Below are 19,958 nucleotides of genomic sequence, written 5' to 3' on the forward strand. Positions count from 1 at the left end.
AGCAGTCTCCATCCTGAGTTGTCAGCAGAACTTGACCATGTCATCTACTTGGTTTTGGAAATAGAAAAGTTACAAGATTAAAAGTTGTCCTGGATTCTTCCTCCATTGTTTGAGAGATTTGCTGAAATCATGCAGTATGTGGTAGCTTGAGTCTTTGTAAGGAGGCCCTAAGAGTCCATTGTATAAAGCTGTGAAGGTGAAGCCATGGTTGCCATAGATACCCCATGATGTTGGAGATGCCGTTATTGTGAGATATCTGCTAAAAAGTTCTATATTCAAGGAATGGAATAATTCCAAGGGAGAGAGATGTGTTTATAGGTAGCCAAGCTGGAGTGGTGACATCACCTACACCCTTTGAATTGAAGCCCCAGGTGTCACACATGGGACTTCAGGATTTGAGGTTTGCCTTGTGATTTCAGTCCTGTGCTTTCTATGCCCTCACCCCTCCCTTTGGCAATAGAAGTGTATACTCTGTGATAGTATGTGTTAGACATGTAATTTATCACAGTTAAGAGATTGTTTTTAGTCTCAGAAGAGGCATTGGACTTTGAACCTTTGAACAGTACCGGGACTGTCAAAGACTATGGAGACGTTTGAAGCTGTACTAAATGCATTTTGTACTCTAAGCAGGATATGAACCTAGGGGGCCATAGGAGGAATGTTGTTTGGATGTGAAATGTCCATCATAGACTCATGTGTTTGAACACTTGGTACTCAAAGAGTAGTGATGTTGAGAAGGCCGTGGAACCTTAGGTGGTGGAGTCTTGCTGGGGAAATATGTCACCCATGGCAGGCTTTGAGATTTTATAGACTGACCCTACTTCCTGCTCTCTGTCTACATCTACATTGCTAGAGAAATGTAATGATGGCCTGGATTCATGGTTCTGCTACCACACTGCCCTTGCCATGATGGGCATCCCCTCTAGAACTGTAGCTCAGAATAAATCCTTTCTACTTTAGATTGCTTTGTAAATATGTTATCAAAACAACAGAAAAAAATGAACACAAGCCTATACAAAAATATATAATGTAGCCTATACATAAACTAATAATATAGTTATTTATGATCATTATCATTATGAAATGAGTACTGCACTATGTACCATGTATAATTATTTGTGCTATAGTTTTATATGACTAGTAGGGTAGTAGGCTTGTTTATACCAGTGTGGTGGTTTGAATATGCTTGGCCCAGGGAGTGGCACTATTAGGAGGCATGGCCTTGTTACAGAAGATGTGGCCTTGGAGGGAGTGTGTCACTGTTCAATGAGACCCTCCTCTTAACCGCTTGGGAGCCAGTCTTCTCCTGTTTGCCTCTGGAACAAGATGTAGAACTCTCAGCTCCTTCAGTGCCATGTTTGCCTGGATGCTGCCATGCTTCCTACCTTGATGATAATGGACTAAACCTCAGAACCTATAAGCCAGCCCCAATTAAATATTGTTCCTTATGAGTTGCCTTTAAAGAAGAGAATGCACCTGCTCTTCCCTGATTCCTGCTCACCTGGCAACTGGCCAGTCACCACTTCTACTAGTAAATGAAACTTTTTCTTTGTGCTGTCCTAATGAAGGGTGAGGGCATAATGACTAGCTTCGTCTCATCCTGCCCTCACGTGACCCTGTAACAGCTCCTGCAGAGGAGGTTCAAGCCTGTCTTGGCAGGTCTTCTTCCCTCAAGTTCCTTATTAGGCAGTCAGTGACAGGCAGGCCCAATGACACTGGCGCTGGCGAACCTGTGGGCTCTTGCCTCTGATAGGGGAAAGGGAAGCCACAAAACAGATCTTTTATTTTTTATTTTTATTTTATTAGTTGTGAGCCATTGGTTACCACTTCTGACCACGGTGGCGGGTGATGAGGATGGGAAGTTGTGCTGTCCTTCAGCCAGCAGCAAGGAAGGAGGTACAACAGAAACTCCCAAACTCCTGAACTGTGATGCTAAGGAGACAGGTTAGGGGATCTCTGCTCACTCTGCTCTCTGTCTGTTGCTATATTGCCCAGAGTCATCAGAACTTTCTGATGAACCTCCATAAGAAACCTCTACAAAGCCCAAAGAGGCCAGGCAATTTTTTATTTTTATTTTTTTATTTTTATTTTTATTTATGTTTACATATATACAACTGTTTAATTTTTTTGTAAAAAATTTTTCCTATTTGTTGGATATTTTCTTTATTTATGTTTCAAATGTTATCCCCTTTCCAGGTCTCCCCTCCAGAAACCCCCTATCCCATCCCCCACAAATAGATGTAAGACCTTATTGCTAAAGACAACGCCTACACAGTTCATCGAACATGGAGAAGTCAGGCTGGTGCCTATCTAGACTCTTCTTCTCTCCTGACTGCTGCTCATGGCACTGGAAGGTACTCTGCATACTATCAGAGGAGAAAGGTAACTCCCAGCCCAGCTACAAATGCTGCTGTTTACAATGGTGACGTGTCTGCAAGATACACTATTGCAATAATGGGACAATAACCAACCACTATCTAATTTTAGTTAAAGCCAACTCCATAAAATGGAACTTCTGTCTGACATTGTCTAGGTTGCCCAGAACCTGAGATGAGATAGGCCATTGGACCCAGGAGAAAACCAAATACCACTCATATGCTAAGGGAGTGTAGCAATAAAATGACTCCTAATGACAGTCTGCAATACCCATAGAACAGCACCCTCGTCAGCCATCATCAGAGGAGCTTTCTTCTGTAGTAGACAGGAACAGAGACTCAGAACTGGACAATGTACAGGAAAGAGAGGCCTTAGAATAAAATAGGATGACTCCCTCAAATCCTCCTCTCAGGGTTCAGAGAACTCTGAAAAGAGAAGACAAAAAGATTATAAGAGAGCTGGCAGGGATGGAATGCCTTAAAGAAACAAACCATATTTAAGGGCAGGCTCCATGCCCTGATTCGATGGCCAACATGGAACAAATTCAGGGGTTTTGGGGAGAGGGTTCCCCCTACTCCAGGATGATTTGTCTGCGTATTTTTTGTTAGTTTGTTTTTACCACATAAATCTTTTGCTTATATATTATAGTTTTCAATCTTGTTTTTATAAGTTTTCTTTGTTCTATTTGTTTGTTCCATTTTAGTTTGTTTGTTTTAATTCTATATCTTTATTATTATTATTATTATTATTAGTTTAGAAAGTTGGATTGTCGGCAACCAACAAATTGGGAAAAGATCTTCACCAATCCTACATCAGATAGAGGGCTAATATCCAATATATATAAAGAACTCAAGAAGTTAGACTCCAGAAAACCAAACAACCCTATTAAAAAATGGGGTACAGAGTTAAACAAAGAATTCTCACCTGAAGAACTTTGGATGGCGGAGAAGCATCTTAAAAAATGCTCAACTTCATTAGTCATTAGGGAAATGCAAATCAAAACAACCCTAAGATTTCATCTTACACCAGTCAGAATGGCTAAGATTAAAAATTCAGGAGACAGCAGGTGTTGGAGAGGGTGTGGAGAAAGAGGAACACTCCTCCACTGCTGGTGGGGTTGCAAATTGGTACAACCACTCTGGAAATCAGTCTGGCGGTTCCTCCGAAAACTGGGCACCTTACTTCCAGAAGATCCTGCTATACCACTCCTGGGCATATACCCAGAAGACTCCCCACCATGTAATAAGGATACATGTTCTACTATGTTCATAGCAGCCCTATTTGTAATTGCCAGATGCTGGAAAGAACCCAGGTATCCCTCAACAGAAGAGTGGATGCAAAAAATGTGGTATATCTACACAATGGAGTACTATTCAGCCATTAGAAACAATGAATTCATGAAATTCTTAGGCAAATGGATGGAGCTAGAGAATATCATACTCAGTGAGGTAACCCAGACTCAAAAGGTGAATCATGGTATGCACTCACTAATAAGTGGATATTAACCTAGAAAACTGGAATACCCAAAACATAATCCACACATCAAATGAGGTACAAGAAGAAAGGAGGAGTGACCCCTGGTTCTGGAAAGACTCAGTGAAACAGTATTCAGCAAAACCAGAACGGGGAAGTGGGAAGGGGTGGGTGGGAGGACAGGGGAAGAGAAGGGGGCTTGCGGGACTTTCGGGGAGTGGGGGGGCTAGAAAAGGGGAAATCATTTGAAATGTAAATAAATTATATCGAATAATAAAAAAAAAAAAGAAAGTTGGATTGTAATGAAAGAGAGAAAAATAGATTTGGATTTGAGTAACTGAGGAAGTGAGGAGGAACTGGGAGGAAGTTGGTGGGAAAAGAGAAACCATTTTCTTTGACTGTTGAGTCAATGTTTTCTAATGGAATCTTCTGCACCTGAGATTCTTTTTTCTCTCTCTTGTATTCTGTTGTTGATACTTGCATCTATGACTCCTGATTTCTTTCCAAGGTTTTCTATCTCCAGAGTTGTCTCCCTTTGTGATTTTTTTGTTGTTTTGACTTCAATGTTTAGATCCTGGTTGATTTTGTTCAGTTTCTTCACTTGTTTGTTTGTGTTTTCCTGTAATTCTTTAAGGGATTTTTGTGTTTCCTTTTTAAGGGCTTCTACCTATTGACCCATGTTCTCCTGTATTTCTTTAAGGAATTTTTGTGTTTCCTCTTTAAGGGGTTCTACCTGTTGACCCATGTTCTCCTGTATTTCTTTAGGGGAGTTATTTATGTCCTTCTTAAAGTCCTATATCAGCATCATGAGATGTGATTTTAAATCCAGATCTTACTGTTCCGGTGAGTTGTGGTATCCAGGACTTGTTGTTGTGGGAGAACTGGGTTCAGTTGGTGCCATGTTGCCTTGGTTTCTGTTAGTAATGTTCTTGTGTTTGCCTGTGTGATCTGGTTATCTCTGGTGTTAGTTGGTTTTTCTGTATCTGACTGTGACTGTAAGTGTGTCTATCTGTACTCTTAGAAAGCCCATTCTCTCTGTGCACACAGGTATGTAGGCACTCCTGGCAGACCAGCTTTCCTGTAGTGGTGTTTGTGTATGTAGCTCTGTGGCCCAGGGTCAGCTCTGTGTCCTCAGGCCTCTCCTCACTCCTGGGAGGTTAGCTGTCTCCCTGTGCTACCTGGATATTTCACTCTGTGGCAGAGATTGGTCCCCAGCTGGAGACAGAAACCACAGAACTCCTGCTGGAGGGTTCCAGACAGATTCCTCTGAGCAGCAGGGGTGGTCCTATCTGTGCTCTCAGGCCTGTAGAAAATATAGCCTTTTCAACAAATGGTGCTGGTTCAACTTGTGGTTAGCATGCAGAAGAATGCAAATTGATCCATTCTTATCTACTTGTACAAAGGTTAAGCCCACATGGATCAAAGACCTCCACATAAAACCAGATACACTGATCGTAATAGAAAAGAAAGTGGGGAAACACCTTGAATACATGGGCACAGGGGAAAATTTCCTGAACAGAACACCAATAACTAGTGCTCTAAGATCAAGAATTGACAAATAGGACCTCATAAAATTGCAAAGGTTCTGTAAGGCAAAAGACACTGTCAGCAGCACAAAATGGCAACCAACAAAGGGGGCTAATATTCGATATATACAAAAAACTCAAGAAGTTAGACTCCAGAGAACCAAATAACCCTATTAAAAAAATGGGCTACAGAGCTAAACAAAGAATTCTCAACTGAGGAATACTGAATGACTGAGAAACACATAAAGAAATGTTTAACATCTTTAGTAATCAAGAAAATGCAAATTAAAACAACTCTGAGATTCCACCTCAAACCAGTCAGAATGGCTAAGATCAAAAACTTTCTGACAGAAGACTGATGTCCTGAGTGGCTCTGCCAGTGCTTGACAAATATATAGAGAGATGCTCTCAGCCAGCCATTGAACTGAGCACAGGGTCCTCAATGGAGGAGCTAGAGGAAGGACCCAAGGAGCTGAAGGGGTTTGTAACCACATAGGAGGAACAACAAGAATGAACCAGCCAGTAGCCCCAGAGCTCCCAGGGACTAAACCACCAACTAAAGAGTACACATGGAAGGACTCATGGCTCCATCTGCATATGTAGCAGAGGATGGTGTTGTTGGACATCAAAGGGAGGAAAGGCCCTTGGTCATGAGAAAGTTCCATGCCCCAGTATAGGGGAATGCTAGCACAGGGAAGCAGGAGTGGGTGGATTGGTCAGCAGGGGAGGGGAGATGGGTTAGGGAATTTTTGGAGGGAAAATCAGGAAAAGGGATAACATTTGAAATGTTAATAAAGAAAATATCTAATAAAAAATAGAAAAATAATTGTAGTGTAGAAGACAGGAACATCATCAAAATAACTTGTTATAAACATTTACTAAAATCATTTACATTAAAAAATAAATTGCAATATTAGGAAATGACAGAATGGGCTATGACCATCTAGATTTGTGGCCCTGCTTGGACATAATGGCAAGTTAAAAATTAAAATTTGGGGTTCTTCACCCAGATCTAAGACTTTATGTAAGGACTGGAGAGATGGCTCAGAAGTTAAGAGCACTGACTGCTCTTCCTAAACGCCCAGCAACCACAAGGTGGCTCACAACTATCTGCAATGGGGTCCAAAGTCCTCTTCTTGTGTGTCTGAAGATAGCTACAATGTACTCATATACATTAAATAAATAAATAAATAAATAAATAAATAAATAAATAAATAAATAATAAAATACTTTATATAAAAATAATTGGTGGATTGAAACACCATCTGAATTCTAACTGTGCAGCTATTTAAGTGATCAGCCATACTGTTTGCCACAAGTCCTGGGGCAGGCATGTGGACCTTTCTTAGAGTGCAGTTTGTTATCTGTTAAATTGGGAAATTGGCTTGGATAATTACTAAGGCCCCTCCAAGTTCTGTAGATATAAGATACTCTTGAACAGCGGTTGGCAGTATTCCTTCTCAAACATCAGGCTGTGAAACCTGAACTAAGTATTTTCTGGTCTAACCCCATTCCTTCCATTCTTTCATAAATAGTACTATAGACTATTTACATATGTGTTCTGTAAGGTCATCTAGGAGGAAAGACAGACTGGCAACATGTGACTTGACTCAATGACAATACAGGATTTTATTTGAGAGAAATCCCCACAGAGGGGTCTCTGGTTTAAGAATCAGAATCTATTATCTGTTTAGGAGCTGGAGTAGGAAAAAGTTATGGGGTAGGAAAAGAGAGAGGATCAGAGATTGGGAGTTCCTTTTTTTTTCTGGCTCAAGATTTACTGTTGCTGAGAGTAAATAGGGAATGGTGAGTTAGAGAATGACAGGTAGTAGATAAACATCTCTTGGGGCCAGCTTTACTGGGACCAGAATGTGGAGAGGACAAGAATGTACTAATGTAATACAGGCTACTTCAGTTTTAGAAAACAAATTACTTTGGTTTTGGAAATTGTTATTGTTTAATCATTATGGAGAATCCTTACAAAATTGCATGATTATGGCTAATACCCTTGCTATAGTATTGGATCCTTAGGAACTTCCAGTGGTATTTGTGTGCTTTGAAACATCTGCTTGTAATCTCATTAACTGTGAAGGAGATGGGACACACATTGTTTTTAGTTCCATCTTACAAGTGAAAGAATTAGACTCAAAAGGTTTGAATGTGTGCCCCACAGCAGGTCTTGGAATCTGAGTTTCTAGAGGGGAGTGTGTGTGGCCTGATAGAGGTGTGGTCTGATGGAAGTGTGGTCTGATGGAGGTGTGGTCTGATGGAGGTGTGGTCTGTTGAAGGTGTGGTCTGTTGAAGGTATGGTTTGATGGAGGTGTGGTCTGATGGAGGTGTGATCTGATGCAGGTGTGGTCTGATGGAGGTGTGGTCTGTTGAAGGTGTGGTCTGTTGAAGGTATGGTCTGATGGAGGTGTGATCTGATGGAGGTGTGGTCTGATGGAGGTGTGGTCTGATGGAGGTGTTCAGGTCATAATGTATTCATTGTCATGAATACATTAATTTGATGTACAAGGGCATGAGACTGTCAGTTTGATCACTTCCTTTTTTCCCCCCATTGTGTCATGAGATAACTAAAGAAGAAAGTCTTCACCAGACCTGAATCCTGGTCTTCTAAGACTCCAGAAGTGTAAGCCAAATCAAACTTTAATATTAATTACTCAGTGTGTGGTATTCTGTATAGTAGGAGAAGATGTACTATGATATTGATGGAAGAAGATGAGATCTAAACAGAAATATAATGGGTAAAGAAACTGAATTACTAATTTAAAAACAAAAATCACAAGCAAGCAAGCAAACAGACAAACAAACAAAAACAGAAAAGCTCAGAAATGGGAGACTTTACTGAAGAATTCTAACAAATATTTAAAGATGAATAAGTAGCAATTGTATATAAACCACCACCAACAATAACAAAGAGAAGAGGCAGGAATAGTCACTAAATCATTCTCTGTATTATCCTAATCTCCAAACCAGACAATGATATACAATAAACCTGCAGACCAATATCTCTTATAAATATAGACAATATATAAAAATAAAGAATATATTAGAAATAGCCGTAATATAATCATAGCATCAAATTCAATATCATTTACAGAGAGTATAGCATCAAATCATAGCATCAAATTCAATATCTATTTACAATGAGAAAATGGGATTTATTTTAGGAATGCTGAGTTGGTTTAATATAGAAAATCAGGCAATGAATTAGTGTGAAGGCATAAATCTACATAAATTTGTTAGAAGATGCAAAAAAAGCATTTGATAAAATTTAAGAGCCTTCATGATTAAAAGCAATAGTAAAAGAAAAACCACATAATCAGCTAAAATAGAAGCATGTTTCCTCAGTCAGGGGAATAGGTATGAAAACCCACAACTAGCATAGTGGTTACTATGAATGAATACTATGAATGGCTGAATATTTTTACTTTTAGATAGGAGCAAGGGGCAATGCCGATTAACCACGTCTACAGAGCAATTAGCAGAAAGCATGAAATTAATGGTATCTACCCTGGATAAGAAGGAATTAGCTCATCTGTCCTCACAGATGACTTGGTCTATGTATTTTCTACTAACAATAAAGTCCTAAAGATCTTCTTTAAGAAACTTTTAAAAATGAAGTTGCCAGAGGCAAGATCTATATATTATCTATATCAACTTCGCACGAACATTTAGCAGTGAACAACAGTAAAACAATTCTCTTTACAGTAATGTCAAAGTGAAACAATGAGAATAGATTTAGTAAGAGAAGTGCATTACGGCTTTAGAGAAGGAGGATAACAATTCCCACTTCAAGGCTGACAGAAGAAGAAGAAGCCCTCCTTGCGGGGGCTGCATTGATAAGTGGGGAAAGCGGCTTGATTTAGGGTGTAAGGACAGCATCATTGCTGGTTTTGCCTTTTGCCCTTTCTCTCATTCATAGACATATGAATAGACATTGTCTATTCTGCTTCCCCCATCCCTTGGTCTTCTACATTTAAGCCCAACACATTCCATCACTGCTTTGAGAGAAGACATGAAATTCTAAGGCCACACCTTTATTTTTTTTATTTTCAGTAACAGAACACAAAAACTAAGAAAGAGCAGTCAGATGCCTGTGTGTGACTGACTGGAGGAATGTGTGGACCAACCTGAGACTTTCGTACTGGGGAGACAGGTTTTAAGAAGCACAGGAGGGCAAGTGTTTTGCTTAACAAAAAGGATTATTTTCTGTTCTCTACAACAGGCACTCTTGGAAAGATTCACACTTCATGAGCATCTGCAGACAATGAATGAACTTCATAGACCAGATGTAAGATTTGATTATGCCCTATCCATCACAGTTCTACTTAGTTTCTGTCGTACAAACTAAAGTAACCTAGGAAGAGGTAAGTTCTTCCATCAGATTGGCCTGTAGGAAGGTCTCTGGTGTCATTTTCTTGATTAAACATTGATGTGGGAATGTTCAACCCACTGTGGTTGGTACCCCACCTCCGCCCCTTACAGATGGTGCTGGATGGTATAAGAAAACAAGTTGAGTAAGCCTTGGAAAGCAAGTCAGTCAGCAGCATTTCCCCAGTCTGTGTTTCGGTTTCTGCCTCTGGGTCCTTGTTTTTACTTCCTGCCTTAGTTTTCCCTGACGATGGACAAGGGTGGTGAAGAGTTTGGAAATGCCCCTGTACCTAGCTTCCATCTTGACAACAGTCACAATTATATAAGGCTGACCAGAGTGACTGTTGATAGAACAACCTATTCTGCTAACACTTTACTACCATCCTCTTGCTAATCCTTGAATAAGCTAGGTCATCCACTGGGAAAAATTTTTTTATTGAGTCTTTGTGAGTTTCTCATCATGCACCCCAGTCCCACTCACCTCTGTGTCTGCTCAGACCCACCCTTTACCTTTACAATCCCCAAAATAAAACAAACGAACAAACAAACAAACAAAGCATAGGAAACATCTCATCACAGAAGCTGCAGTGTGCCACAGTGTGTTCCACAGTATGTGCCTCTGTCCATATGTCTTCACTTGCAAATGCTCATGGCAATGACTCGTTGGTCTGGTTTTAGATCTCTGGCATCTGTGACACCATCCATATTGGATCCTCATCAGATCTTCACCCTATTATCTTGTTGTGGCCCTGTGTCATGAAGATCCTACAGCTTTAAATCAGCAGGACTGGCCCTTTCCTGTGTCCTAATCATTCACAGATGATATAGCTTTTGGGGTGGGCCAACTCAGAACTCTGGATCTTGGAACTGAGCTGGTCAGCCCACGGGCTCTTCTTTATGTGCACCACCAGGGCAAGAAAAACAAGAAGAGATAACACCCCCAAAGAATAAGCAAAAAAAAAATTAAATTCAGGGATGAAATCAATTAATTAGAAACAACAACTAAAAAATTTACAAAGACTCAATGAAATGAACAGTTGGTTCTTTGAGAAAGTCAAAATTAACAAACTTTTAGGCAAATTGACCTAAACCTGCACAGAGGGCAGTAGGGCAAGAAGAGCCCACATACCCACCTTTGAAAGAAACACATTTTTAAAATTGAGTGTGTACATAAACAAGCCTTATAATCATAATGTGGGAATGTTCAACCCACTGTGGTTGGTACCCCACCCCACCCTGTAAAGAAAAGTGCATGCTCAATAGTATTTTTATTTTCTTGTTTATAAACTTTATTATTAAAAAGCTTGTAAATAAATAAAAACACCACAAAACATTAATTATCTTAAAGGAACCTAATGCAGTCTAGCTGCTGCCTGGCACTGCCAAGGTTTAACAGTGTCTGTGAACAGAGACAGGAGAGGTTAAAATTTCTCTAAGGTTTCCTCTGCCTGTTGGTGCTGAATACTCTTCATCTCATCTTGAAAAGGCTAACATTTACAAAGCTATACTAGGAAACAGTTGGCAAGCTGTCCAGCTAAATTATAAAACACCATTGTTTACTGAAGAAAAATGACCTAATAGTTACACATATCCGAGTCTATATGGTTAAGCTGCAATGGAAACATTCTTTCAGAGATTGCAGAACCCAGAGACCACCCTGAGGTGTCTGAGGTATAGGCAGAGCCTTTGGACATTTATGTGCGTTTCATTTAACGATTTGCTGTTTCATTTTGTAATCTTTATGTTCTAGAACACAACATTAATCACGTAAAAACAGAATAAAATGCATCGGGAAAGGCAGCCTCTTTCCTGCGTCTTTGTCCAGCTTAGCTCTGCAACATGAAGTCATTTTTCTTGTGGTTCTAGAGCGGCTCTTGCATAGGACAGCAGGACAGAGCATCCCTCACTTGGAAACTGATGTCATACTCTGTGGCTGTTCCTAGGGAGCAGCCACATTTACCATTTGCTGTGTCAGCCTGGGGCCTCCTTAAATGGTAAATTCCCTTAGCAGCAGGCAGCAATGCTAAGTGGTTGGCTTCTGCTTTGGCAGCCTGGAGAGCCTGGAAAAAAAGCTGAGTGAAACTGACCCGGCAGAAATATTCTTCCAAAGAGTATCCTTTCAAATTTTTCTCCATGTTTTAAAATTGAATTTAATAATTTTAGTTGCTTTTTAACCTATGACTTGTTATCACATGATGCGATGTCTTCATCCCTCCGCTTCCCTTCTGTTTTGAAATGAGTTCTGGAAATCTGTGGAAGCCTAATCTGTCAGTACTCACTAATCCCCAGGATCAACTCACAAAGAAGAGACCTTGAGTGATCTTCAGAGAGATTAGGTAGGAGGAGGTTTAAGGGAACTGTGAATGTAGAGAGTGCATCCTACAGCAGGATGGAGGGCAGAGAAGGTGGCCTTTCGTCCTGGAACTCCGTCTCTGTTCTGTGCAGGCAATGTGAGGAGGCAGACCCCAGATACTTACCATACACAGTGGTGCGGATAGCAGAGGCAGAGATGAGGGCCTATCATCGTTTCTTGGGGAGCTGCACCAGCCTGGAATATAGGGCAAATAAAGGTAATGGTGCGTTTGCATTTTCTCCCATTTATTCTCATTGCTACTAGAATAATGGCCTAACTAAGAAATTTTAGAATTAAATTAAAAGAATTATTTTACAACCATGTTTCTTCTTAAAGAGTTTTAAAAAGTTTTAAAGAAGCACCGATTATCTATTATAATCCTGGAAGTAGTCATTTGTTGAGATAGATTCACAATAAAAATAGGTGATCAGCTGAAAGAGCCAGGTCATATGATAGTTAGTATGTTGCAGCTGTGAATGCTTACTTTCAAAGCACAGATGTGTGTGCACATCTATATGCATACTGAATATCACCTACCAATGTGATAACTGGTTCATCAAGGTAAAAGAATAAATAGTATTTAAATTTTTTGTTCAGGTATACTTTCTATTTAAAAATAGAAATAAAATAGCAATGAAATATATTGCTCTCATATAATGAAAATAAGAATCCACATGATTAACTTTGTTGGTACTCTGTCTGGCCTCTACTCCCACAGTCACCTGGCAACAGCCAGGTAGGCCTGGCCCACTATAAAAGAGGCTGCTTGCCTCCTCCTCTCTCTCTCTTGTTCTCTTACTCTCTTGCTGCTTGTTCCCCCTCTCCCCCATTCCTTTTCCCCCCTCTCTCCAAGAGGTCATGGCCAGCCTCTACTTCTCTACTCTCTCCTCCTCTCTGCCTTTCTCTGCCTCTACTACTCTCTTAACTCCCTTTCCCATGCCCTAAATAAACTCTATTTTATGCTAAACCATTGTACAGCTGGTCCCTCAGGGGTAAGAAATGCCTCAGCATGGGCCCACTGAGACATGCCCTTCCCCCACACCTCACCACATTTCACAAAACATATCTTAATAGTTCTTTATCTTTTTATGATCACAACAAACTTGATGGGCTAAAGGAAAGCATGTTGTCTGGAAGGATTCCTGTTAGACATGTGACCTAGTAACACATTGATGCTGTGAGTGGGAAGGGTAGCATTTTCCCTGTATGGGCTCCAAGGAGTCCTCTCCCTGTCTCTCTCAAAGACTTGGAGGCTAGTAAGGCAGAAGCACTTTCTTGTTTTCAGGGGAAAACTCTGTGGGAGGCCTCTGCTGAGTTCCTTGGAGGGCCTCCCTGCTGTTAGGCTTTTTTTTTCCTCTGAAAATGTTTACTTTACATTTATTCCTCTTTGGTCCCTGAAAAGAGATTAAACCCATGCCTCTGTTGCTCCAGTTTCTTCATTCATACTTGAAGTCTGTTTCCTTGAATAGAGTGAGTTATTAAAAGGAGAAGTGTAAGTCTCTGGTAAACTCCAGTGTTTCTAATGGGAGTCATCCTGCAGATGCTGTATTCTGCACAAGCCTCTGTACTTGTAAAGGACATGGGTTAGATTTTCAAAGGCTAGTGTCACAATATATTTGCTACACAATCAGACTTTGCTTTCACACTTAAAATATGCATGTGCTCAACTATACACTACACAAAATCTAGGTCTTGAATTCAAATATCAATCTTTGCCCTAAGTTTACTAAAATTATTTGTACTGAGAACTGTACAGTTTGTTAGCTTATGAGGAGAGGCTGTAACTTGGAAGAATGAGAAAAGCTTCTTAGGGTGTTAAGCAGAGCTAAGTCTGATAGATTCCTCAGGCTGTTAACCCTAAAACTGGCCCAGAAGCAATGTTAGGCACAAAGCTTACATTGCCTGAGACTTCAATTTCCAGAAATACTTTTGTACATCTATATAACAATTTTTATTGAGCAATATGAGAAACAGTCTAGTAGACAGCTCTCAAACAGCTTCTCTGCTGAACTCAATTTCATACACAACAGGAAAAAGTAGAGACCTGTGTAGAGACTAGGAACCAGTGTGTGCTTCCATCCAGGTGGAATCTGATGTCTTTATAAAAAGATAAAGGGAAATAAGATATGTTCTATTGGGAGTGTGGTGAGGTGTGGGGGAAGGGGTTGCCTCAGCGTGCCCATGCTGAGGCATCTCTTACCCCTGAGGGACCAGCCACACAAAGGTATAGTATAGAATAATATAGAATAGAGTTTATTCAGGGCATGGGGTGGTGGTGGTGGTGGTTAAGAGGGTAGTAGAGGCAGCGAAAGGCAGAGAGAGGGAGAAAGTAGAGAAGTAGATGCCAGCCATGACCATATGGAGAGAGGGGGTGAGGGAGAGAGAAGGGCCCAGGAGGGCAACAGAGAAGCAAGCTAGAAACTGGGAGTAAGAGAGTAGGAGGCAAGAGAAAGAGGAGGGGCCAAGCAGCCTGTTTGATAGTGGGCTAGGCCTATGTGGCTGTTACCAGGGGGAAGAGCATACCTGGCTGTTGCCAGGTAACTGTGGGGTGGGGTTTAGACAGAATGCTAACAGGATCAACAGCATTAATTTTTTTTAGTGTTACTGGAAAATATCTTCCTAAGCAAGGTAATGCAATCACAAAAGAATACACATGGAATGCAATCATTGATAAGTGGATATTAATTAGCCCCAAAGCTCTGAATACTGAAGATGCAATTAGCATATCAAATGATTCCCATGAAGAAGGAAGAAGAGGGCCCTAATCCTGGAAAGGCTTGATCCAGCATTGTAGGGGAGTACCAGAACAGAGAAAAGGGAGGGGGAAAGATAGGGGAATGGATGGAGAGAAGAGGACTTATGGGACATATGGGGGGGGGGACTGGGAAAGGGGAAAGCTTTTGGAATGTAAACAAAGAATATAGAAAATTTAAAAAAGAATTAAAAAAAACAAAAAAAAGAAATGCAGAATATCTGCCCCATTGAATTGGAATCTGCATTTTATGTTTCATTCATTAATTAACTTACTCATTCACTTTACATGCCATCTGTAGCCCCTCTCTCCTCTCCTCCCAGTCTCACCCCTTCTCCCTTTCTCCTTAGAGAAGGGGACTACCCCCCTACCAACACACCATGGCACATCAAGTCTCATCAGGACTAAGTGCATTGTCTCCTACTGAGGCCAGATGACTTGGACCAGTTAGGCAACTCTGTTGCATTTTATTTTTTTATTCAAGAAAATTTCATACAATATATGTTGATCATGTTTCTCCTTCCCAAATGCTATGTTCATAAAAAGAGAAAGAGGTTTAGAGAGAATGGTATATGGCGGTGTGGGGGAAGGGGGTGCCTAGACGGACCCATGCCCGGGCATCCCTTCCCCGGAGGGACCAGACACACACAGACATGGTATAGAGTAGAGTTTATTCAGGGCAGAGAATGGGAGTTAATGGAGTAGTGGAGGCAGAGAAAGACAGAGAGGGGGAGAGAGTAGAGAAGTGGAGGCCGGCCATGACTGTGTAGAGAGAGGGGGAGAGGGGAGGAGAGCCCAAGAGAGCAGAGAAGAGAGAGGTGAAGAGAGGCAAGAGAAATAAGAGATAAGAGAGGAGGGGCCTAGCACCCTCTTTTATAGGCCAGGCCTACCTGGTTGTTGCCAGGCAACTGTGGGTAGGGGCATACCTGACTGTTACCAGGTAATTGTGGGGTGGAGCTTAGACAGAACCCTAACACCAACTATCCCCATTTATTCTCTACCACCCTACCGTATCCTCCCAACTTCATGTATTCTTTCTTTCAAAAACAAACAAAAACCCCACCAAAGATGAAAAAATCCTCAACAAAATTAAATGAAACAAAAATCCAACAACAACAACAACAACAAGTACTACTGCTACAAAAACATGTGAAGATTGGTATAAAATATAATATGGTAGGTGGTGGTGGTAGATCCCATGCCAAGGTGTCCCCTGAGAAATCACACCACACAACAGACCTGGTACAAGGGAGGCTTATTTGGGTGAAGTGAGGGGAGTGAGGACCTGGAGAAGGTTTAGAGGCAGATTGCCACAAGGGCAGAGAAGGGGGGACAGAAGAGGACAGAAGACAGAATGGAGGAGAGAGAGAGAGAGAGAGAGAGAGAGAGAGAGAGAGAGAGAGAGAGAGAGAGCAGAACATGTGGGAACAGAGAACATGGGAACTGGGGTGGTGAACAGTTCTTTTATATTCCACCTGCAGCTGGCCAGGCAGGTGATGAAGTAAACAGTTGCTAGATCCCTGGGAGGAGCCTCGTGGAATCGCCTGCAAGCTAAGAAAACAGATTTTGCGCTGGCCTAGGCTGTGGACTGCTCTGGAGTGTACCTGATACCCAGTGGCACTTTGCTGGAGAAAACTGATTTCTCCTCTCCCAGCCGTCATCTATTGCAGACATACTTGGTTCAGAGTGGGACCTGGCATTCACTTCCCCCGTACAGCGCTGGGGTCCCATCTGGCTTGAACTCATTAGTTCTCTTGTGACTGGAAGTCACTGTTTCCTTGGAGTCCTCCACCACCTCTGATTTTTATAATCTTTCCACCTCCTCTTCTGCACAAATATCTGTGGGGGTGGGGTTTGACAAAGGGAGACATCACATTTAGGACTGAGTGCTCCAAAATCTCTCACTCTGCACATTGTCCAGTTGTAGGTCTCTGTTAATTCCTGTCCTTTGCAAGAAGAAGATTCTCTGATGGGGTCTAAGCAAGACACTGATTTATAGGTATAGCAACATATCATTAAAAATAATTTTATTGCTAATGTTTTTAGCAGATTAATAATAGTAGAATTTCCCTTAGGTCCATGATCTATCTAATTCCGGGTTTTTAGCCACTTAAGTAGTGTCAGGTGTGGGTTCTGTTTCATGGAATGAGCCTTAAGTTCAAACAAAAAGTGGTGATACATCCCATAAAATTTGTGCTACGATTGCACCAGTATATTTTGCAGATAGGTCGTAGTAGGTTTTAGGGTTTGTAGCTGGGTGATTTTCATGACTACTTTCTCCTCCTATAGCATGCAGGGTATCTTCCAGAACAATGAAATGGTAGTCAGTAGAGGTGAAGCTTGAGAACCAGATTGACTTTGTGTTCATTGACAGTCAATGTTATCTTCAGTAATAGGACCTTGCCATCAGGTTGTGGAGGTCAACCAGTAAGTAACCTTGGCAGTAGCTTGTAAAGTTTGAAGGGTGTTCTCCACAGGACTTCCTTGACTAATGACTTAGCAAGATAGAACCCATTCCTAGCACTGGAAGTTTTAGTTGGTGTCATATGATGTCTAGTTAGGCATATATGCAAAGGACTCTACACCTTACTGCGGAGATATTTTTTCATCCATGTTCACTGCTGCTCTATTCATAACAGTCAGGAAATGGAACCATCCTAGATGGTTCACATACATCGAGGGAAACCAAGGCTGAAACCAGACAGGAACCTAAAAGTTGCTGCAGAAGCCATGTTTCTCATTGTTTGCTCAGCTTGCTTTTTATTAGAATCCAGGAGCCCCAGCCCAGGGGTGGGCCTCCCTCATATATCAGTAGCTAAGAAAATGCCCTAGAAGCTTGCCTGCCTATAGCCCAATCTTATAGAAGCATTTCTTTCCAATTGAGGTTCTCTCTTCTTAGATGACTTTAGCTTGTGTCAAGTTGACATAAAACGTGCTAGGACAGGAACCTTGGAAGGGACAAGGGAAGAGAAGAGGACCTCCAAGGGAAGGGGAAATACAAAGTAGTCTTATGGAGAAAGAAATAGGAAACTTGGAGGATTAAATAGGGCGAGGCATGGGAGAGCAGGGCGAGGGATGGAATGTGGGGCCGGACCAACAGCACTAAAGGCTTTTTGAAAAAAACACAGGAAAGCCTACACTGTAGAAAGCTCATGAATATATATATATACAGACATGAAAGAAATTTAAGCGGAGTTACCTATAGTCTGCATTTTAATGTTCAGGTCCTGAAGAAATGGCTCAGGTTTAATTAAGACTACATACTGATCTGGCAGAGATGGGTGTTGGTTATTAGCACTCACATCCACTGGGTTACAACCAACTGCCCTAACTCTCATCCGCAATACCTCTGGCTTCTGTGGACACCTCCTCTTATACACATTCTCTCTCTCTCTCTCTCTCTCTCTCTCTCTCTCTCTCTCTCTCTCTCTCAGCAAATCTTAAGACATACTTTAAAAAAGTTCTAGTGATTTGAGAAGCCATTGGAGATTAAGAAATGCGGGCAGAGCACCCTGAATGCTAGCACTAAAACAGGGTTTTTGTTTTGTTAAATTTGGAGAGATTGGATACTTTACATATTTTCTTAATATTCTCTAGGTCTTTGATGGTTTTCATTTGGAATTAGACAGGTGATGGCTCCCCACACCCAATATCAGAATTATCAAAGGTTATAGAAAAGGTCAGAATACCTTTTCCAGCTTCAGTTGTAAGGGAGTTCAGGAAAGTGTGTTAGTTATCTCTGCGACAAACAATGTGACAGAGACGGGGAGAGTATAGGGAGCACAACTTTTTGGGAGGTCTGCTGATAAGGAAGGTCAGCTGGATGCTTTCTCTGCCTTTCTGAGCTAGCAGGCTTTTACCCCAGCATCTGGCTCCCAAGTCCTTATGGATAAAATCAAACATTTGAGGTTTTGTTAAAAACAAAAATTTACACTCTGTGAGAAGCATTTAATAAACTGATTAATTGGTCCTTTCTCTTATCTAAGCACTTCCAGTAATCAGCACCCCCCTGCTCTCCAAAACTGGACACACTCCTGAAGTCTGCTGTGCTGAAGTCTGCAAACAATCAATAGAGTTCTGACAGCTGCCTGGCCCTTCCCTGCTATCAAAATGTCGTCTCCTCCTGGGCCTGGTGGACATAAAGGGAACAGATGTTCAGGGCTCTCTGCTGAGCTCTGGGGCCAGTGCTGTGGTTTCTGTGGAGTACTCAAAGCCATAAGGAACTTTGTGAGACGGTGGAAGTGTTTCATCTTTGGTGTGTGTCATGCCATGATCATGTTGATATTTAGCAATTGTACACTTAATATTTGTACAGTCTGCTTGTATTCAATAAAATTCTGTTAGTATAAAAATAAAAGGTACAGAGAACACTTTTCATTATGTAAAGTAAGGGCGTTTCATGTTTCCATTCTGTCTCTTCCCCTCCCCTCTTTGTGTGTGTGTGTGTGTATGTGTAATGTACACAGATACATTCACCTGTGTGGGAATGTGGAGAGAGCAAAGGCTGATATCCAAATGTCTTTATTAATCATATTTCCACTTTACAGTTTTTAAATTGTCATGTTATGTATGTGTATGATATGTTTTGTATGGTATATGGTGTGTATAAGATGTATGTGTAGTCTCTCTGTGTGTGTATGCATATGGTGTGTGTGTGTATGATGTATGTGTACAGTATGTGTGTGTGCGTGTGTCTGTGTGTGTGTGTGAGAGAGAGGGGGGGTGGGAGTTGGTTCTTTCCACTGGTGGGATCCAGGAATTTAGCATAGATTGTCACCTTATGAACAGTACTTCTACCTACCAAGCCATTGCTCTGAGCCATCTCACTTTATTTTTATGACATGTCCCTCACTGAACCCAAAACCCACTAGTTTGCCTAAACTGGTGAACTCAAGATAGCTGCCAGTCATCATTGGGGCGATGGGTACATAGCCACTGTGCTGCACTTTTGTGTGGTCACTTGACCCACTGAGCTGAGTAATCTCCTCAGTCCTGTTTCCATTACTTTAATGCAACTGTGTAATGTGTTCTCATGTGCACCCTCATATACACAACATACTAGATGCTTTAATTTTTAAAATTGGCTGCAGTAAGTTTTATG

General features: G+C 41.3%; 1 long non-coding RNA gene across 1 annotated transcript; it reads left to right on the plus strand.

Moving 5' to 3' along the window:
- The first annotated feature begins 6,535 nt into the window (after positions 1 to 6,535).
- On the plus strand, positions 6,536 to 19,204 carry LOC127666167 (uncharacterized). Its single transcript, XR_007973556.1, has 4 exons — positions 6,536 to 8,007; positions 9,607 to 12,088; positions 12,198 to 12,322; positions 18,844 to 19,204. It is a non-coding gene; the product is annotated as an uncharacterized LOC127666167 (long non-coding RNA).
- The last annotated feature ends 754 nt before the right edge of the window (positions 19,205 to 19,958 follow it).

Source organism: Apodemus sylvaticus, chromosome 15 (assembly GCF_947179515.1).
Source record: "Apodemus sylvaticus chromosome 15, mApoSyl1.1, whole genome shotgun sequence".
In the NCBI taxonomy this organism is placed as follows: domain Eukaryota; kingdom Metazoa; phylum Chordata; class Mammalia; order Rodentia; family Muridae; genus Apodemus; species Apodemus sylvaticus.